This window comes from Panulirus ornatus, chromosome 1 (genome assembly GCF_036320965.1).
Source record: "Panulirus ornatus isolate Po-2019 chromosome 1, ASM3632096v1, whole genome shotgun sequence".
Classification (NCBI taxonomy): Eukaryota; Metazoa; Arthropoda; class Malacostraca; order Decapoda; family Palinuridae; genus Panulirus; species Panulirus ornatus.
Window position 1 is genome coordinate 9280107 of NC_092224.1, and position 20260 is coordinate 9300366.

Consider the following 20260-nt stretch of genomic DNA (forward strand, 5'->3'; position numbering starts at 1 on the left):
TGTTTCCTTGCGTTACCTCGCTAACACGGGAGACAGCAATAAAGTAAAATAAATAAATAAATATATACACATTTTCTTATACAAAACACTTAATAACACATAACTCACATCTTTATTTCTCTTTCTGTTCTTTGTTACCTTTGAAAAGTATGAAAATCTACAGTAGTATAACTATTATAGAACTCTCTTGCACCACCGGTCAAGAAGGATCGGGCAGATCCTAGGGCCCACTTGACCGACATCATGATACTGGGATCCAACCTACTTCCATTGCTCCAAGACCTGGCTCTTTTTCTATCCACTTCTGCAATATTCAGTCTCAATTTTCATCTTCTCTTTGTTGAACACCATCTGACTACCACTTCCACTGATCTTTTACTTCTCTCTGATATCCAAATGTACAATGATGCTTCTCCTCTGCAGTATTAGATCTCTAACTATAATCTCTTATCGTTTCCACTCTAATGGAGGAGTTTATGCACAATGTAGTATAAAAACACCTACTGCGTGCCTCATGGATCTTGAATCTCCTTACTTTGATGCAGTCTTGCTCATTTATTGCAAACTTGTGTTTCACTTATCTGCCCTTCCTCAATTCCTATTTGTAAAACTCTTTAACCATATTTTGACTTCTTATCACAAAGCTCAGCTCTCTTCACATCCACATGCAAGATCCTCAATACAGGGGATTTCAATGCACACCACAAGGAGTGGTTATGCTCTGACTGGAACAATCCTGGTGGAGCTGAAACCTTTTTTGTTCTCTTCTTAAACATCTGGAACAAACAATTTAGTAGCAGCAGGGAGGTACCCACTGCTTCTGCTATTCCATAATAGTAGTAGTGGGTGGCAAGCAATCACTGACTAGGGAAGTACTACTATCTGGGTTTTGGGAGGGATATTGGCGATGGCATTTGTCACGTAACCACTTTTATACCCAAACTGTTGTCTTTTTCCCATATATGTGAGTTGCATACACACTACATACATTTACTTATACGACAAATAACTCAAACACAGCTTTTTTTTTTCTTATTTTGTAAATTGTACAATTTATGGCAGTACAACCATTACAGAACTCTCCAGCACCAATTCAGAGCAGCACCACAAGTCGAGAGGGGTTGAGAGGATTCTAGGACCCACTTGACCACCATCATGAAACTTGAATCCATCACACTTCCATAGCTACAGCTCCTTGACTTGGCTCTTTATCTATTCACTTCTGCAACCTTACCCCTTGATCATTTACCTCTCTCGGAAATCTAACTGTCCAAGGCTACTTCTCCGCACTATTAGACTCCAACTATAATATAATGTCTGTAATTTTAGTAAATGATTTGCCGAAATGAAGATGCAGGAGTTTTATACTACAAATCATGACAATGAAAAGTTCTGTATTTCAAGATAGTCTGACCGCAAGTTACATTGATTTGTCTTTAAAAAGAAAAGAACCAATGATTCTGCTTTAAATTACGGAGTCATCATGTTCTTCCTTCCAAACTTATGCTAAGACAAATTACCATACAACAGCAACATCATCATATTACCATATCCTATTCTGAAACTTTCAAGTAAGCATTCAAAAAATAAGTCGCTCAGGTTTTAATCCTCCAGTCATGGACAAAAGTCCACATCAAAGATGGGCCCTAAGTATAATACCAAGAGGTTAATGAAGAACAAGAAAAGGCAAGGGAAAGTATTAATGAATTTTGGAATCCAAAAACCTGTCTTTTAAGATGTGCCTGATCATAGTTATTGAGAAAGACATGAGAAAGTGGAGAGTTCCACAGCTTAAGGTGTATGGAATGAAATGGTAATCAAAAAAGCCCATCCATGAGCTGCCAATCATCACAGTAATCATGCGATCCAGCAGCCTCCCAAGAATTGCATGGTTTTCCTACTAGTTCGGGCACAAAATCAGCCAGCTCTCAAAAGCAAAAACCAAAGTAATGCCTACAAAAGAGGGGAAAATAAGTCAACACTGCAGTGTAGGGAAAGTGGGTCAAGTTTTAAGTTAACCTGGAAAAGTTGATTCAACTGTGTCAAGTAAGGATGCAGAGCTCCATGCATGGATCAATTCTTTGTTTAAAATGGAACAGCTGTCAGGAAGAAAAGAAATTCCAACACCTAAACAGGACTCAGAGTTTCTTAGAAGCAGATTTAGCTATTTCCACAATGTGGGGTTTCCAAAACAGAGTGCATGTTATAGTAATAACAAGAATGTTCAGTGAATCAAGGGGAGAAATTGAAGAAACATTGAAGGAGAGAGGAAATTTGTGAGGAATTTTCCATAGAGAAATGGGTAGAAACAGGGTCTGGAGGCATTAAACTTGACCAGATTCTATCTACTCCATTCAAATGTCCTGTCCAAGTCAGATATGAGATGCAGACTAAGAGAATGACCAGAATTGAAGGATATGGAGGAATACAGTGTTGAGCCTAGGTGTATGAGTGAATTCGGTTATTTGCGGAAGGAAATCATTGATAAAAAGAAAAAAGTTTAGGACACAGGACAAACTCTTGAAGAATATCACTATTGATGGAGAAAGTGGAGAAGGCTGATCCATCAACAGCCACGGAGATAGACTGGTCATAGAGGAAGCTAGATATGAGGAAGGAAAGTGAGGGAAGGAAGCCAAAAGAGGGTAGCTTTGGGATGAAACCCAGATGCCACTCCTCATCAAAAGCTTTGGACATGTCAAGGGCAACTATACAGAATTCCCCAAAATTTTTCTGGGACAATGACCAGACAATATCAAGACAGAATATCAAGACAGGAAAGAATATCACCAGTGGATTTTGTCATCTGGAAGCCATACTAAGCACAGTATTTTGCCTTTAGGATAAGGATATGAAAATATAAATGCTAAGCTTGCCATGTCTGAGAGAATACAGGTAAAGCAGATATCAAAATAAATTACTAAATACTCTTAGCATATCTGTATTTAAATGAAATACATATTATTGTCCTCCAGTTACATTTGACATTTTGCATCTGTGCTATTGTGTCATTATCCATCAAATTTACCAGTTTTCATCAAATGAAATATTACATATACTGCACATAGTACAGTTCCAAATGGTTCACAAAACAGTTTCAAGAGTATACCCATAATGTTAAAATTTGAAAAAAAAATTCCTGATGAGTTAAACTGCATGAAAACTGTCCACATACTAAATACAGTACAAACAAAAAAATAGGCTGATGCAGAGTTCATTACACAACAGCATTTACCTTGTTAAGAGGGTTGGGATAGTTAGTTTCCCTGTTCCTTTAACCGTATAATTCTTATGTTCCTATCTGCATGTTTGAAAGCCTTTTCCCATTTTTGTATAAATAATGTACCACAGTAAAATGCTTCTCAAAGCAATTTATACGAGTATAAATACGTAAACCTGGTTTAGAGCAACTTTTGACCACTTTACACCAAAAAAAGAAAATAAGCAGTAAAGTCCTATGCACTTACCTTTTATCTATGTTAATAAGCTACATTATGACTGGAGTAGCTAATACTCTACACCGCTTGTATACATAAACTAGCAATTTTTATGTACAGGTGATTACTGGGTTCCTAAGAGCACAGCTCTCCTGGTTAGAAGTAGGAAGACACCCAAGTTTTAAATGTTTGAACACATGTCCCATCAGAAAAGATATTCAAATAACTATTTCATGACCATCACAACTTAATAACTTTTAAGTTTTATTTACAACTAAAGCTGATTAGTATAACCTGCATGAGGTAAAAAATGCCACTTATTTATACACTACACAATGTGAGCAATAAAGACCACATGTGAGCATAGAGAAGGGAAATAGGCTCTACCCACACCTTTACCATAGTGCTCTGTTGCCATAAAATGTAACTGTCTTTCCTAACTACGGCCAAATAAAAATTCTTTTAAACCATTATCATGATTGTTTTCCTTTATTTTAAAGCTGTTAAGTCCAACAACATGGTACTCAGGGAAGACAGCAGCAAAAATCACATGGCTTCTTGGCTTTCCCAACAAGAAGAGTATCTTCGTAATATGTCTGTCATAGAAAAAATACAATGAACATCAGTAACATACCGTACTTTCATTAATTTCTAGCCATCAAAACTTTACGAAACTTTTCCCGCGCAAATTATTGTTTACAAACTGTCTTCAAACATTACCGCAAAGTGTCGACCAATGAGCAGGCAGGACCACCGCCTCCCCTGCCATCTATCGCAATTTTTTCGTACTTTTCTGGGCCAACTATGTAACATAAATTCGGATTCTAAAATACAAAAAAAAAAAAGACAAGCAACTGATACAATAAATCTAAATCGTATCAGATATATTGAATGTGTGGTTTAGACCTTATGTCTGAGAGACGAAAGAATAACAGCAAATGGTAGTCGGACTAATCTGTAAAGAGAACCTATTTCAATCTAAATTACATATCTAGACTCGTAAAGAAAATATAAAATCCTCATGCAGTTTTGGGTGTATAGGTAATACTATACGCGGTTACAAAAGTTCTATTTCAGCACATAAAACACTGAACTCCGAATTCAGTTATTTGATCGTGGTGCACCCAAAGTTTTCAAAGGAGGGATGGAGAATTAATTCAATTTAACATATAAGCAAAACTCCCTTGTTCTATTTTCTTCGGAAATCCATTTATGAAATATCTTACCAAAAGAATCTGAAGAAAAAATCCTTCTACCTCATACCAGTAGTTTGTGCTTGTGAGGGGTATTTAATTTATGACTACTGGAAAATAGATAATACAGAAGCACGAACATAACTCCATATTGGTGTGTAGAAAGTATAGCACAAGGTCGAGCGATTAACACTACTGAAGAAACAAGGTAGAAATCCACTGGTACTGATATAGGGATAGATGAAGTGAGGGGTAAATGTTAGAGCAGTAGGAATTAACCCGGAACGGCACTTTTATGAAAAAAAAAAAAAAGAATACAAGCACGTGGCGAGGCTCATACTGGCAGTGCTTTTTGTTTTCACTGATTATGTGTCCCGTTCTGACCATAAACTTTTCTTCAGTACAAAATGGTCATGCGACACCCGGTTCTAATAGTCTAAGCTCAGTTAAACGGTGCATATTATCTATATGAATGTGAGCGTGGCGAAGGCTCTTGTCAATGTGAACCTTTTCTGTGTGCCATTACTAGCCAAGGGCGGTTGTCTGTATTTGTGTTGTTATTATTAGCACAGGACGGGTGTATGTGTGTTTGGGATGCCATTATTAGCACAGGGCTACTCATGTGTAACTGCATTGTAGTGGACTCTGAAGTGGATGTTGTAAAAAAAAAAATGTGAAAAAAGAACTCCGTTCTAAGTCATAAGTAGCAATCTTGAAAAATTCAGTAACAGAGGATTCGGGAACCCATTAGCGAGAGACAGCTCTTTTCCGAGCTCTAAATAACATAACTCAAACTAACACGGATGATCCTGTTGCGAAAGTTTCAGCTGAGTCAAAAGAACATACAGTAAACTTATGCATACCATCCTAAGGGAAAAAGTCCCATTCAAACTATTTCTTGGCATAAAACGTATTATTGCCAAATTGTCCCAGATTTTCTGGTTCCAAAGGTCTCACCTCAGGAAGATTTTATATAGGCATATGCTTCTCGTTAGAAAATGGTAGACCAGCAATTTTAACATGAGAGTATAAGTGGATTTCCGCCACCACCTTAACACTCCTCAGTTCCGACGGTAAAACCACCATGGGCGGCAACTGTGAACAGCCTATTACCTAACCGATTGCTCCAAGAGACGGGATATTCTTTGAGTTAGCCGAGGTGTTGGAAAGGGCCAATACACTACCACCTGAGCCCTCCCTCTCAGTGACAGCGGTCTCTATATATTTTTTTCATACATATTCACCATTTTCCGCATTAGGGATGAAGCGTTAGAATAAAGGAGAGCCTTAGAGGGAATATCCTCACATGGCCCCCTTCTCTGTTCCTTCATTTGGAAAAAATAAGTTGGGTGGAGGGGAGGATACACAGCCCCACCGATACATCCCCATTTTTTTTTCCAAAAGAAGGAACAGAGAAGGGGGTCAGATGAGGATATTCCCTCAAAGGCCCAGTCCTCTGTTCTTAACGCTACCTCGCTATCGCGGGAAATGGCGAATGGTACGAAAGAATATATATATATATATATATATATATATATATATATATATATATATATATATATCATTTATCTTTTTTATAATTTGTCGCTGTCTCCCGCGTTAGCTAGGTAGCGCAAGGAAACAGACGAAAGAATGGCCCAACCCACCCACATACATATGTATGTACATAAACGCCCACACACACACACACATATATATACATACCTATACATTTCAAATTATAAATACATATACATACACAGACATATACGTATATGCACATGTACATATTCATACATGCTACCTTCATCCATTCTCGCCACACATGAAATGGCACCCCCTTTCCCCGTGTGCGTGCGAGGTAGTGCTAGGAAAAGACAACAAAGGCCACATTCGTTCACACTCAGTCTCTGGTTGTCATGTGTAACGCACCGAAACTACAGCTCCCCCTCCACATCCAGGCCCCATAAAACTTTCCATGGTTTACCCCAGACGCTTCACATCCATTAACAGCACGTCGACCCGGTACACCTCATCGTTCCAATTCACTCTACTCCTTACAAGCTTTTCACCCTCCAGCATGTTCAGACCCCGACCGCTCAATATCTCCTTCACTCCATCCTTCCACCTTCAACTTCACTTCTCATTCCCGCCACCTCCGACACATATCCCCCCCCCCCCCGTCAACCCCTCCTCACTCACTCCCCCCACATGACCAAACCACTCCCATACACTCCCCTCTGCTCTCCCATCCACACTCTCTTTACAACCACACATCTCTGTCACCCTCTCATTACTTACTCGATCAAACCACCTCACACCACATAACTCCCCAAACATTCCACCTCCAACACATCCACCCTCCTCCACACAGCCCTATCCACAGCCCATGCCTCACAATCACATAACATTGTTGGAACCACTATTCCTTCAAACACACCCACTCCTTCTCTCCGAGATACTGTTCTCACCTTGCACACATTCATCATCGCTCCCAGTGCCTTTGCCTCCTCCCCACCCCCTGACTCACTTCCACTTCCAAGGATCCATCCGCCGCCAAATCCACTCCCAGATATCCAAAACACTTCACTTCCTCCAGTTTTTCTCCATTCAAACTTACCTCCCAACTGACTTGTCCCCCAAACCTAAAGAATCTAACAACCCCATTCCTATTCACATCTACTCTCAGCTTTCTTCTTTCACACATTTTACCAAACTCAGTTTCCAACTTCTGCAGTGTCTCACCCGAATCAGCAACCAGTGCTGTATCATCAGCGAAAAACAACTGATTCACTTCCCAAGCCCTCTCATCCAGAACAGACTGCATACTTGCCCCCTCTCCAGATCTCTTGCATTTGCCTCCCTAACAACCTTATCCATAAACAAATTAAACAACCATGGAGACAACACAACCCTGCTGCAAACCAATATTCACTTGGAACCAATCACTTTCCTCTCTTCCTACTCGTACACATGCCTTACATCCTTGATAAAAACCTTTCACTGCTTCTAGCAACTTACCTCCCACACCAGATACTCAATACCTTCCACAGAGCATCTCTATCAATTCTATCATATACCTTCTCCAGATCCATAAATGCTACATACAAATCCATCTGTATTTCTAAGTATTTCTCACATACATCCTTCAAAGCAAACACCTGAACCACACATCCTCTACCACTTCTGAAACCACACTGCTCTTCCCCTTTGCCTTTGTACAGTGGCACTACGCATGCATTCCACCAATCCTCAGGCACTTTCACCATGAAACATACATACATTGAATATCCTCACCAACCAGTCAACAACACAGTCTCTCCCTCTTTTAATAAATTCCACAGCAATACCGTCCAAACCCGCTGCCTTGCCGGCTTTCATCTTCCGCAAAGCTTTCAGTACCTCTTCTCTGTTTACCATATCATTCTCTGTGAACCCTTTCACTTTGCACACCATCTCGAGCAAAACACCTTATATCTGCCACTCTATCATCAAAGACATTCAACAAACCTCCAAAATATACACTCCAACTCCCACTCACTTCACCACTACTTATTACATCCCCATTTGCCCTTCACCGATGTTCTCATCTGTTCTCTTATCTTACGCACTTTATATACCTCCTTCCAAAACATCTTTTTTATTCTCCCTAAAATTTAATGATACTCTCTCATCCCAACTCTCATTTGCTCTCTTTTTCACCTCTTGCACCTTTCTCTTGACCTCTTACCTCTTTCTTTTATACATCTCCTAGTCAATTGCATTGTTTCTGCAAAAACTGTCCAAATGCCTTTCTCTTCTTTTCCACTAACAATCTTAATTCTTCATCCCACCACTCACTACCCTTCCTAACCTACCCACCTACCACCTTTCTCATGACACAGGCATCTTTTGCGCAAGCCATCACGGCTTCCGTAAATACATCCCATTCCTCCCCTACTCCCCTTACGTCCTCTGCTCTCACCTTTTTCCATTCTGCACTCAATCTCTCCTGGTACTTCCTCACACAAGTCTCCTTTCCAAGCTCACTTTCACCACTCTCTTCACCCCAACATTCTCTCTTCTTTTCTGGAAACCTCTACATATCTTCGCCTTCGCCTCCACAAGATAATGATCAGACATCCCTCCAGTTGCCCCTTTCAGCACATTAACATCCAAAAGTCTCTCTCTTTCACACACCTATCAATCCAATAACGCTCGCTGGCCATTTATCCTTCCTACTTACATACGTATACTTATGTATATCTCTCTTTTTAAACCAGGTATTCCCAATCACCAGTCCTTTTTCAGCACACAAATCTACAAGCTCTTCACCATTTCCATTTACAACACTGAACACCCCATGTACACCAATTCTACCCTCAACTGCCACATTACTCACCTTTGCATTCAAATCACCCATCACCACAACCCAGTCTCGTGCATCAAAGCTGCTAACACATCCACTCAGCTGCTCCCAAAACACTTGCCTCATGATCTTTCTTCTCATGACCAGGAGCATATGCACCAATAATCACCCATCTCTCTCCATCCACTTTCAGTTTTACCCAAATCAATCTAGAGTTGACCTCCCTACACTCCATCACACACTCCCACAACTCCTGCTTCAGGAGTAGTGCCAATCCCTTCCCCGCCCCTATCCTCTCACCAACCCCTGACTTTACTCCCAAGACATTTCCAAACCACTCTTCCCCTTTACCCCTGAGCTTCGTTTCGCTCAGAACCAAAACATCCAGGTTCCCTCAAACATACTACCTATCTCTCTTTTTTTCACATCTTGGTTACATCCACACACATTTAGACACCCCAATCTGAGCATTTTGAGGAGGATGAGCATTACCCACATGACTCCTTCTTCTGTTTCCCCTTTTAGGAAGTGAAAATACAAGGAGGGGATGGTTTCTAGCCCCCCACTCCGGTCCCCTTTATTTACCTTCTACAACACACGGGGAATGCGTGGGAAGTATTCTTTCTCCCCCATCCCCAGGGATATATATACATATATGTATTTATATGTTTCATTTATTTTGCTTTGTCGCTGTCTCCCGCGTTAGTGAGGTAGCGCAAGGAAACAGACGAAAGAATGATCCAACCCACCCACATACACATGTATATACATACTCGTCCACACATGCAAATATACATACCTATACAATCAATGTATACATATATATACACACACAGACATATACATATATACACATGTATATATATATATATATATATATATATATATATATATATATATATATATATATATTTTTTTTTTTTTTTTTTTCATACTATTCGCCATTTCCCGCGATAGCGAGGTAGCGTTAAGAACAGAGGACTGGGCCTTTGAGGGAATATCCTCACCTGGCCCTCTTCTCTGTTCCTTCTTTTGGAAAATTAAAAAAAAAAAAACGAGAGGGGAGGATTTCCAGCCCCCCGCTCCCTTCCCTTTTAGTCGCCTTCTACGACACGCAGGGAATACGTGGGAAGTATTCTTTCTCCCCTATCCCCAGGGAATATATATATATATATATCTTTTCTTTTCTTTCAAACTATTCGCCATTTCCCGCATTAGCGAGGTAGCGTTAAGAACAGAGGACTGGGCCTTTCAGGGAATACCCTCACCTGGCCCAATTCTCTGTTCCTTCTTTTGGAAAATTAAAAAAAATGAGAGGGGAGGATTTCCAGCCCCCCGCTCCCATATATATATATATATATATATATATCTTTCTTTCATACTATTCGCCATCTTCCGCATTAGCAAGGTTGCGTTAAGAACAGAGGACTGGACCTTTGAGGGAATATCCTCACCTGGCCCCCTTCTCTGTCCCTTCTTTTGGAAAATCAAAAAAAAATGAGAGGGGAGGATTTCCAGCCCCCCACTCCCTTCCCTTTTAGTCGCCTTCCACGACATGCAGGGAATACGTGGGAAGTATTCTTTCTCCCCTATCCCAAGGGATATATATATATATATATATATATATATATATATATATATATATTTTTTTTTTTTTTTTCTTTCGCACTATTCACCATTTCCTGCGATAGTGAGGTAGCGTTAAGAACAGAGGACTGGGCCTTTGAGGGAATATCCTCACCTGGTCCCCTTCTCTGTTCCTTCTTTTGGAAAATAAAAAAAAAAATGAGAGGGGAGGATTTCCAGCCCCCCCGCTCCCTTCCCTTTTAGTTGCCTTCTATGACATGCAGGGAATACGTGCGAAGTATTCTTTCTCCCCTATCCCCTATGTATTCCTGGTAAATTATATGGGAGGGTATTGATTGAGAGGGTGAAGGCATGTACAGAGCATCAGATTGGGGAAGAGCAGTGTGGTTTCAGAAGTGGTAGAGGATGTGTGGATCAGGTGTTTGCTTTGAAGAATGTATGTGAGAAATACTTAGAAAAGCAAATGGATTTGTATGTAGCATTTATGGATCTGGAGAAGGCATATGATAGAGTTGATAGAGATGCTCTGTGGAAGGTATTAAGAATATATGGTGTGGGAGGCAAGTTGTTAGAAGCAGTGAAAAGTTTTTATCGAGGATGTAAGGCATGTGTACGTGTAGGAAGAGAGGAAAGTGATTGGTTCTCAGTGAATGTAGGTTTGCGGCAGGGGTGTGTGATGTCTCCATGGTTGTTTAATTTGTTTATGGATGGGGTTGTTAGGGAGGTAAATGCAAGAGTCTTGGAAAGAGGGGCAAGTATGAAGTCTGTTGGGGATGAGAGAGCTTGGGAAGTGAGTCAGTTATTGTTCGCTGATGATACAGCGCTGGTGGCTGATTCATGTGAGAAACTGCAGAAGCTGGTGACTGAGTTTGGTAAAGTGTGTGAAAGAAGAAAGTTAAGAGTAATTGTGAATAAGAGCAAGGTTATTAGGTACAGTAGGGTTGAGGGTCAAGTCAATTGGGAGGTAAGTTTGAATGGAGAAAAACTGGAGGAAGTAAAGTGTTTTAGATATCTGGGAGTGGATCTGGCAGCGGATGGAACCATGGAAGCGGAAGTGGATCATAGGGTGGGGGAGGGGGCAAAAATCCTGGGAGCCTTGAAGAATGTGTGGAAGTCGAGAACATGATCTTGGAAAGCAAAAATGGGTATGTTTGAAGGAATAGTGGTTCCAACAATGTTGTATGGTTGCGAGGCGTGGGCTATGGATAGAGTTGTGCGCAGGAGGATGGAAGTGCTGGAAATGAGATGTTTGAGGACAATGTGTGGTGTGAGGTGGTTTGATCGAGTAAGTAACGTAAGGGTAAGAGAGATGTGTGGAAATAAAAAGAGCGTGGTTGAGAGAGCAGAAGAGGGTGTTTTGAAATGGTTTGGGCACATGGAGAGAATGAGTGAGGAAAGATTGACCAAGAGGATATATGTGTCGGAGGTGGAGGGAACGAGGAGAAGTGGGAGACCAAATTGGAGGTGGAAAGATGGAGTCAAAAAGATTTTGTGTGATCGGGGCCTGAACATGCAGGAGGGTGAAAGGCGGGCAAGGAATAGAGTGCATTGGATCGATGTGGTATACCGGGGTTAACGTGCTGTCAGTGGATTGAATCAGGGCATGTGAAGCGACTGGGGTAAACCATGGAAAGCTGTGTAGGTATGTATATTTGCGTGTGTGGACGTATGTGTATACATGTGTATGGGGGTGGGTTGGGCCATTTCTTTCATCTGTTTCCTTGCGCTACCTCGCAAACGCGGGAGACAGCGACAAAGCAAAAAATATATATATATATATATATATATATATATATATATATATATATATATATATTTATTTATTCTGTTTCCCCTTTTAGAAAGTTAAAATACAAGGAGGGGAGGGTTTCTGGCCCCCCCGCTCCCGATCCCTTTAGTCGCCTTATACGACACGTGAGGAATGCGTGGGAAGTATTCTTTCTCCCCTATCCCCAAGGATAAGTGATTGGTTCTCAGTGAATGTAGGTTTGCAGCAGGGGTGTGTGATGTCTCCATGGTTATTTAATTTGTTTATGGATGGGGTTGTTAGGGAGGTGAATGTAAGAGTTTTGGAAAGAGGGGCAAGTATGCAGTCTGGTGTGGATGAGAGAGCCTGGGAAGTGAGTCAGTTGTTGTTCGCTGATGATACAGTGCTGGTGGCTGATTCATGTAAGAAACTGCAGAAGCTGGTGACTGGGTTTGGTAAAGTGTGTGAAAGAAGAAAGTTAAGAGTAAATGTGAATAAGAGCAAGGTTATTAGGTACAGTAGGGTTGAGGGTCAAGTCAATTGGGAGGTAAGTTTGAATGGAGAAAAACTGGAGGAAGTAAAGTGTTTTAGATATCTGGGAGTGGATCTGGCAGCAGATGGAATCATAGAAGCGGAAGTGAATCATAGGGTGGGGGAGGGGGCGAAAATTCTGGGAGCCTTGAAGAATGTTTGGAAGTCGAGAACATTATCTCGGAAAGCAAAAATGGGTATGTTTGAAGGAATAGTGGTTCCAACAATGTTGTATGGTTGCGAGGCGTGGGCTATGGATAGAGTTGTGCGCAGGAGGATGGATGTGCTGGAAATGAGATGTTTGAGGACAATATGTGGTGTGAGGTGGTTTGATCGAGTAAGTAATGTAAGGGTAAGAGAGATGTGTGGAAATAAAAAGAGTGTGGTTGAGAGAGCAGAAGAGGATGTTTTGAAATGATTTGGTCACATGGAGAGAATGAGTGAGGAAAGATTGACCAAGAGGATATATGTGTCGGAGGTGGAGGGAACGAGGAGAAGTGGGAGACCAAATTTTAGGTGGAAAGATGGAGTGAAAAAGATTTTGAGTGATCGGGGCCTGAACATGCAGGAGGGTGAAAGGCGTGCAAGGAATAGAGTGAATTGGAACGATGTGGTATACCGGGGTCGATGTGCTGTCAATGGATTGAACCAGGGCATGTGAAGCATCTGGGGTAAACCATGGAAAGTGTGTGGGGCCTGGATGTGGAAAGGGAGCTGTGGTTTCGGTGCATTATTTACATGACAGCTAGAGACTGAGTGTGAACGAATGGGGCCTTTGGTGTCTTTTCCTAGCGCTACCTCGCACACATGAGGGGGGAGGGGGTTGTTATTCCATGTGTGGCGAGGTGGCGATGGGAACAAATAAAGGCAGACAGTATGAATTATGTACATGTGTATATATGTATATGTCTGTGTGTGTATATATATGTGTACATTGAGATGTATAGGTATGTATATTTGCGTGTGTGGACGTGTATGTATATACATGTGTTTGTGGGCGGTTTGGGCCATTCTTTCATCTGTTTCCTTGCGCTACCTCGCTAACACGGGAGACAGCGACAAAGCAAAATAAATAAATAATAAGTAAATATATTTATATATTATTGTACTTGATCGCTATTTCTTGTATCAGCGAGGTAGCACCAGATAACAGATGAAGAGTGGCCCATACATGCACATATACATATCAACATATGCAAACATATAAACAGACATAGACATGCATACATGTGCACATCTTCATACCTGCTAGCCTTGATCCATTGCTGACGCTACGCCACCTCACAGGAAATTGCATCACTACCCACTGCTTCAGCAAGGTAGTGCCAGGGAAACAGACAAAACAGGCCACAATCATTCACCCTCAGTCTCTAGCTGTCATGTGTAATACACTGAAACCACAGCTCCCTATCCACATCCAGGTCCCACCTTTCTGTAGTTTACGCCAGACATTGCACATGCTCTGGTTCAGTTCACTGACAGCACATCGACCCCAGTATACCACATTCCAATTCACTCTATTCCTTGCATGCCTCTCACTCTCCTTTCTGTTCAGGCCCTGATTGCTCAAAATCTTTTTCACTCCATCCTTCTACTTCCAATTTAGTCTCCTGCTTCTCCTTGTTATTCCTGCCTCTGACACATACATCTTCTTTGTCAACCTTTCCTTGCTCGTTCTTTCCATATGTCCAAACCATTTCAACACCCTCTTCTGCTCTCTCAACCACATTCTTTTTATTTTAACACCTCTCTTACCCTTTCATTACTTACTTTATCAAACCACCTCATACCACACGTCCTCAAACAACCCTATCTATAGCCCGTGCCTTGCAACCATATAATACTGTTGGAACTACTATTCCTTCAAACATACTCATTTTTGCTCTCTGAAATAACATTCTCTCCTTCCACAAAGTCTTCATTGCTCCCCAGAACCTTCACCTCCTCCCCAACCATGTGACTCACTTTTGCTTCCATGGTTCCATTCACTGCTAAGTCTACTCCCAGATATCTACACTTTACTTTCTCCGATTTTTCTCCATTCAAATTTACATCCTAATTAACTTGTCCTTCAACCCCGCTGAACCTAATAACCTTGCTCTTATTCACATTTACTCTCAAATTTCTCCTTTCCCACACTTTTCTAACTTCTGCAGTTTCTCTATCGAATCAGCCATGAGAGCCGTATCATCAGCAAACAAGTGACTCACTTCCCAGGCCCTCTCATCCCCAACCTTTCCTCGCTCATTCTTTCCATATGTCCAAAACATTTCAACACACTCTCTTCTGCTCTTTCAACCACACTTTTTTTATTTCCACACATCTCTCTTACCCTTTCATTACTTACTCGATCAAACCACCTCACACCAAATATTGTCCTCAAACATTTCATTTCCATCACATCCACCTCCCTCCTTACAACTCTATCTATAGCCCATGCCTCACAACCATATAATATTGTTGGAACTACTATTCCTTCAAACATACCCATTTTTGCTCTCCGAAATAATATTCTAACCTTCTACATATTCTTCATTGCTCCCAGAACCTTGAACTCCTACCCCATCCTGTGACTCACTTCCACTTCCATGGTTCCATTCAATGCTAACTTAACCTAACCTAACTCTACTGAAACTATTAACCATGCTCTTATTCACATTTACCCTCAACTTTCTCCCTTCACACACTTTTCCAACTCCTGCAGATTCTCTATCAAATCAGCCATGAGTGCTGTATCATTGGCAAACAACAACTGACTCACTTCCCAGGCCCTCTCATCCCTAACAGACTGCATATTCATTCCTCGCTCCAAAACTTTGCATTTACCTCACTAACCACCCCATCCATAAACAAATTAAACAACCATGGGGACATCACACACCCCAGCTGCAGACCGACCTTAATTGGAAACCAGTCACTCTCCTCTCTTCGTATTCGCACACATGCCTTATATTCTTGATAAAAACGTTTAACTGCTTCTAGCAGCTTACCTCCCATACCATATACTCTGAAGACCTTCCATAAAGCATCTCTATCAACCCTATCATATGCCTTCTCCAGATCCAGAAATGCTACATACAAATCCATTTTGTTTTTCTAAGTACTTCTCACATATTCTTCAAAGCACCTGATCCACACATCCTCTACCACTTCTGAAACCACACTGCTCTTCCCCAATCTGATGCTCTGTACATGCCTTCACCCTCTCAATCAATACCCTCCCATACAGTTTCCAAGGAATACTCAACAAACTTATGCCTCTGTAGTTGATTTATGGACCTGTGTTTGATATTCAAACAAGTGCTGATGTATTTAGGGAAGCAGTGATGGCTTGAGCAAAAGATGCCTGCGGCATGAGAAAGGTGGGAGGTGGGCAGATTAGAAAGGGTAGTGAGTGGTGGGATGAAAAAGTAAGATTGTTAGTGAAAGAGAAGAGAGAGACGTTTGGACAATTTTTGCAGGAATGCAAATGACTGGGAGATGTATAAAAGAAGAAAGAGGCATGAGGTCAGGAGGAAGGTGCAAGAGGTGAAAAAGAGGGCAAATGAGGGTTGGGGTGAGAGAGTATCATTAAAATCTAGGAAGAATAAAATGATGTTTTAGAAGGAAGTAAATAAAGTGTATAAAACAAGAGAACAAATGGGAACATTGGTGAAGGGGGCTAATGGGGAGATAATAAGTAGTAGTGGTGAAGTGAGAAGGATGTAGTGAGAGTATTTTGAAGGTTTGTTGAGTGTGTCTGATGACAGAGTGGCAGATTATGGTGTTTTGGTCGAGGTGGTGTGCGAAGTGAGAGGGTCAGGGAGAATGGGTTGGTGAACAGAGAAGAGGTAGTGAAAGCATTGCGGAAGATGAAAGCCAGCAAGGCGGCGGGCTTGGATGGTATTGCTGTGGAATTTATTAAAAAAATGGGGTGACTGTGTAGTTGACTGGTTGATAAGGATATTCAATATATGTATGGTTCATGGTGAAGTGCTTGAGGATTGGCGGAATGCATGCATAGTGCCATTGTACAAAGGCAAAGAGGATAAAGAAGAGTGTACAAATTACAGAGTTGTAAGTTTGTTGAGTGTTCCTGGGAAATTATATGGGAGGGTATTGATTGAGAGGGTCATGGCATGTACAGAGCATCAGATTGGGGAAAAGCAGTGTGGTTTCAGAAGTGGTAGGGGATGAGTGGATCAGGTGTTTGCTTTGAAGAATGTATGTGAGATCTGGAGTAGGTATATGATAGAGTTGATAGAGATGCTTTGTGGAGGGTTTTAAGAGTACTTGGTGTGGAAGGTAAGTTGCTAGAAGCAGGGAAAGGTTTTTATCAGGAATGTAAGGCATGTGTACATGTAGGAAGAGAGGAAAGTGATTGGTTCCCAGTGAATGTTAGTTTGTGACAGGGGTGTTTGATGTCTCCATGGTTGTTTGATTTGTTTATGGATGGGGTTGTTAGGGAGGTGAATGCAAGAGTTTTGCAGAGAGGGACAAATATGCTGTCTGTTGTGGATGAGAAGGCTTGGGAAGTGAGTCAGTTTTTTGCAGAAGTTGGTGACTGAGTTTGGTAAATTTTGTGAAAGATGAAAGCTGAGAGAAATGTGAATAAGAGCAAGGTTATTAGGTTCAGTAGGGTTGGGGACAAGTTAATTGGGAGGATAGTTTGAATGGAGAAAAACTGGAGGAAGTGAAGTGTTTTAGATATCTGGGAGTAGATTTAGCAGCAGATGGAACCATGGAGGTAGAAGTGAGTCACAGGGTGGGGAAGGGGGCGAAGGTTCTGGGAGCATTGAAGAATGTGTGGAAGGTGAGAACGTTATCTCGGAGCAAAAATGGGTATATTTGAAGGAACAGTGTTCCAACAATGTTATATGGTTGCGAGGCATGGGCTATAGATAAGGTTGTGTGGAGGAGGGTGGATGTGTTGTAAATGAAATGTTTCAGGACAATATTTGGTGTGAGGTGGTTTGATCAAGTAATGAAAGGGTAAGAAAGATGTGTGATAATAAAAAGAGTGTGGTTGAGAGAGCAGAAGAGGGTGTATTGAAATGGTTTGGTCACATGGAGAGAATGAGTGAGGAAAGATTGACAAAGAGGATATATGTGTCAGAGGTGGAGGGAACAAGGAGAAGTTGGCGATCAAATTGAAAGTGGAAAGATGGAGTGAAAAAGATTTTGAGAGATCGGGGCCTGAACATACAGGAGGATGAAAGGTGTGCAAGGAGTAGAGTGAATTGGAACGATGTGGTATACCGGGGTCGATGTGCTGTCAATGGATTGAACAGGGAATGTGAAGCATCTGGGGTAAATCATGGAAAGTTTTGTGGGGCCTGGATGTGGAAAGGGAGCTACGGTTTCGGTGTATTACACATGACAGCTAGAGACTGAGTGTAAACGAATGTGACCTTTTTTGTCTTTTCCTTGCTCTACCTCGTATGCACGCAGGGGGAGGGGGGGTTCTGTTTCATGTGTGGCGGGGTGGTGACAGGAATAGATGAAGGCAGTAAGTATGAATATGCACATGTGTACATATTTATATGTCTGTGTATGTATGTATACGTTGAAATGTATATGTATGTATATGTGCGTGTGTGGGCATTTATGTATATGCACGTGTATGTGCGTGGGTTAGGCCATTCTTTCGTCTTTTTCCTTGCGCTACCTCGCTAACGTGGGAGACAGCGACTAAGTATAATAAAAAATAATTATAAACATCATAAATGGCCATCAGCTGTCAGATGTTAGCCAAAGAGTAAGGAAGAATTTGTGTCTTAACCCAAATCTCTCTGTTAACAGGAATCATGCTTCATTTTTCTGATCTAATGGGTCTCTGGGCTGATTATATACCCTGAAATGAAGGGATGAAGTCATAACATAGGGGCCTGTCCGGGCGTGGAGCCAAGTGTACTGGAATTGGAACCAAGTGTACTGGGAGTGGAACCAAGTGTACTGGGAGTGGAATCAAGTGTACTGATTATCTACTGTAACCAAGGTGTACCAGAGTGTTATGGTTCAGGACTCTACTGTGCTTTTGTATGATGTACTGATGGAGATTTCTGTAAATAAGTAAGTGCTCATACTTGTAAAAAAAACTGTGGTTAGGTGATTTCTGTTGAAAGTTAAAAACATGGCAGATAATGCAAAGAAATTCAGGAAACTCAAGATGTACACTTTCTGCAACAGTGCAATAAAGATGAATTAAACCTGGTGGCATCTATGTATGAATTTTCTCTGAGGTCACATATCAAAAGTGATATGCAGAGAGAGTTAATTGATGAATTATCAATATTGGAGGCATCTGAAGGTGTTGGAAATCATGGTGATGGTGAGATGCAGATGAGTGAAAAAAGTGGCAATAGAGAGATTGAGGTTAGAATTTGAAATTAAGAAAATACAACTAGAGGCAGAAAGAGAGAGGATATAGGCAGACAAAGAGGTAAAACTTAGGAAATTAGAAATAAAGGAGAGAACAGGTGCAAAAAGAGGAATTGGAGATAAAGATGATAGAGTAAATCAGTTACCTGAGTTTGTAGAAGCTAAGGACTTCTTCATTCAGTTTGAAAAGTTGCAACTATTAAAAAATTGGATGAAAGTGATTGGGCTATGTTGGTGCACAGTAAATTTAAGGGTAAGGCTAGAGAGGCATATGCATGTCAGAGTATGATGGAAGTGGTGGATTATAAGGCTGCTAAAGAAGCAGTGTTGAAGACACATGGAAATGGTAGAAGAAATGGTAGAAGTGGACAGGAGGAGGTTTAGGGATATTAAAAAACAAGTGGATGAACTCATCTTGAAGTGACTAGAGAGTGTGAAACGAAATTCAACAGGTGATGCAAGTCTGAGGAAATAGAGACAATGGATGAATTCAGACAAAAAGTCCTGTTGGAACATTTCAGAAGTATTGTAAACCCTGATATAAATTATGACATATGTAAAAGTACAGTGAAAAATCTGATGGATGGAACCAGGATGGCTGACCAGTCAGCAGTACCACAGATAATGCATAAGGAAGTGGTGTCACACATGCAAAGTGGAGTAAGGCAGAGGAATTGGCAGAATTATGACAAAAATCATAAACATCAGAACTTTTCAAATGTTAAGCAGCCTAGTTCAAATTATTTTGTCAAAGGCCACCTAACTATGTGTCACAAAATACTGTAGGGAATAGATGCCAAAGAGAAACACAATACAAGTATCCAAGACCGCAATACAATCATAACCCTAATGTTAGTACACAGGAGAGACCATCATTGAAATGTTTTGGATGTGGAGAAACTGGTCAAGTTAAATATCATTGTTAGAGAATCCCAAAGACTGCAGGATTAACTTGCTTGGAGAAAGTCCCAGGATGGTTATGATGTAAGACGTAATGAGTACAGTTTGAGTAAACCAAAATCTATGAATTTTGAGCCATTCATTACTGAAGGAAAGATTGGAATTAAAGGTACTCCTG

At 41.0% G+C, this 20260-nt stretch overlaps 1 protein-coding gene across 1 annotated transcript in view; it reads right to left on the minus strand.

Moving 5' to 3' along the window:
* The window catches only part of LOC139755260 (condensin complex subunit 1-like), a 549693-nt gene extending 545069 nt beyond the window's left edge, over positions 1–4624 (minus strand). Inside the window, exon 1 of the mRNA XM_071673408.1 lies at positions 4072–4624. The gene's annotated coding sequence lies outside the window, so the exon portion shown is untranslated. The remainder of the gene's footprint in view (positions 1–4071) is intronic.
* Positions 4625–20260: the final 15636 nt, after the last annotated feature.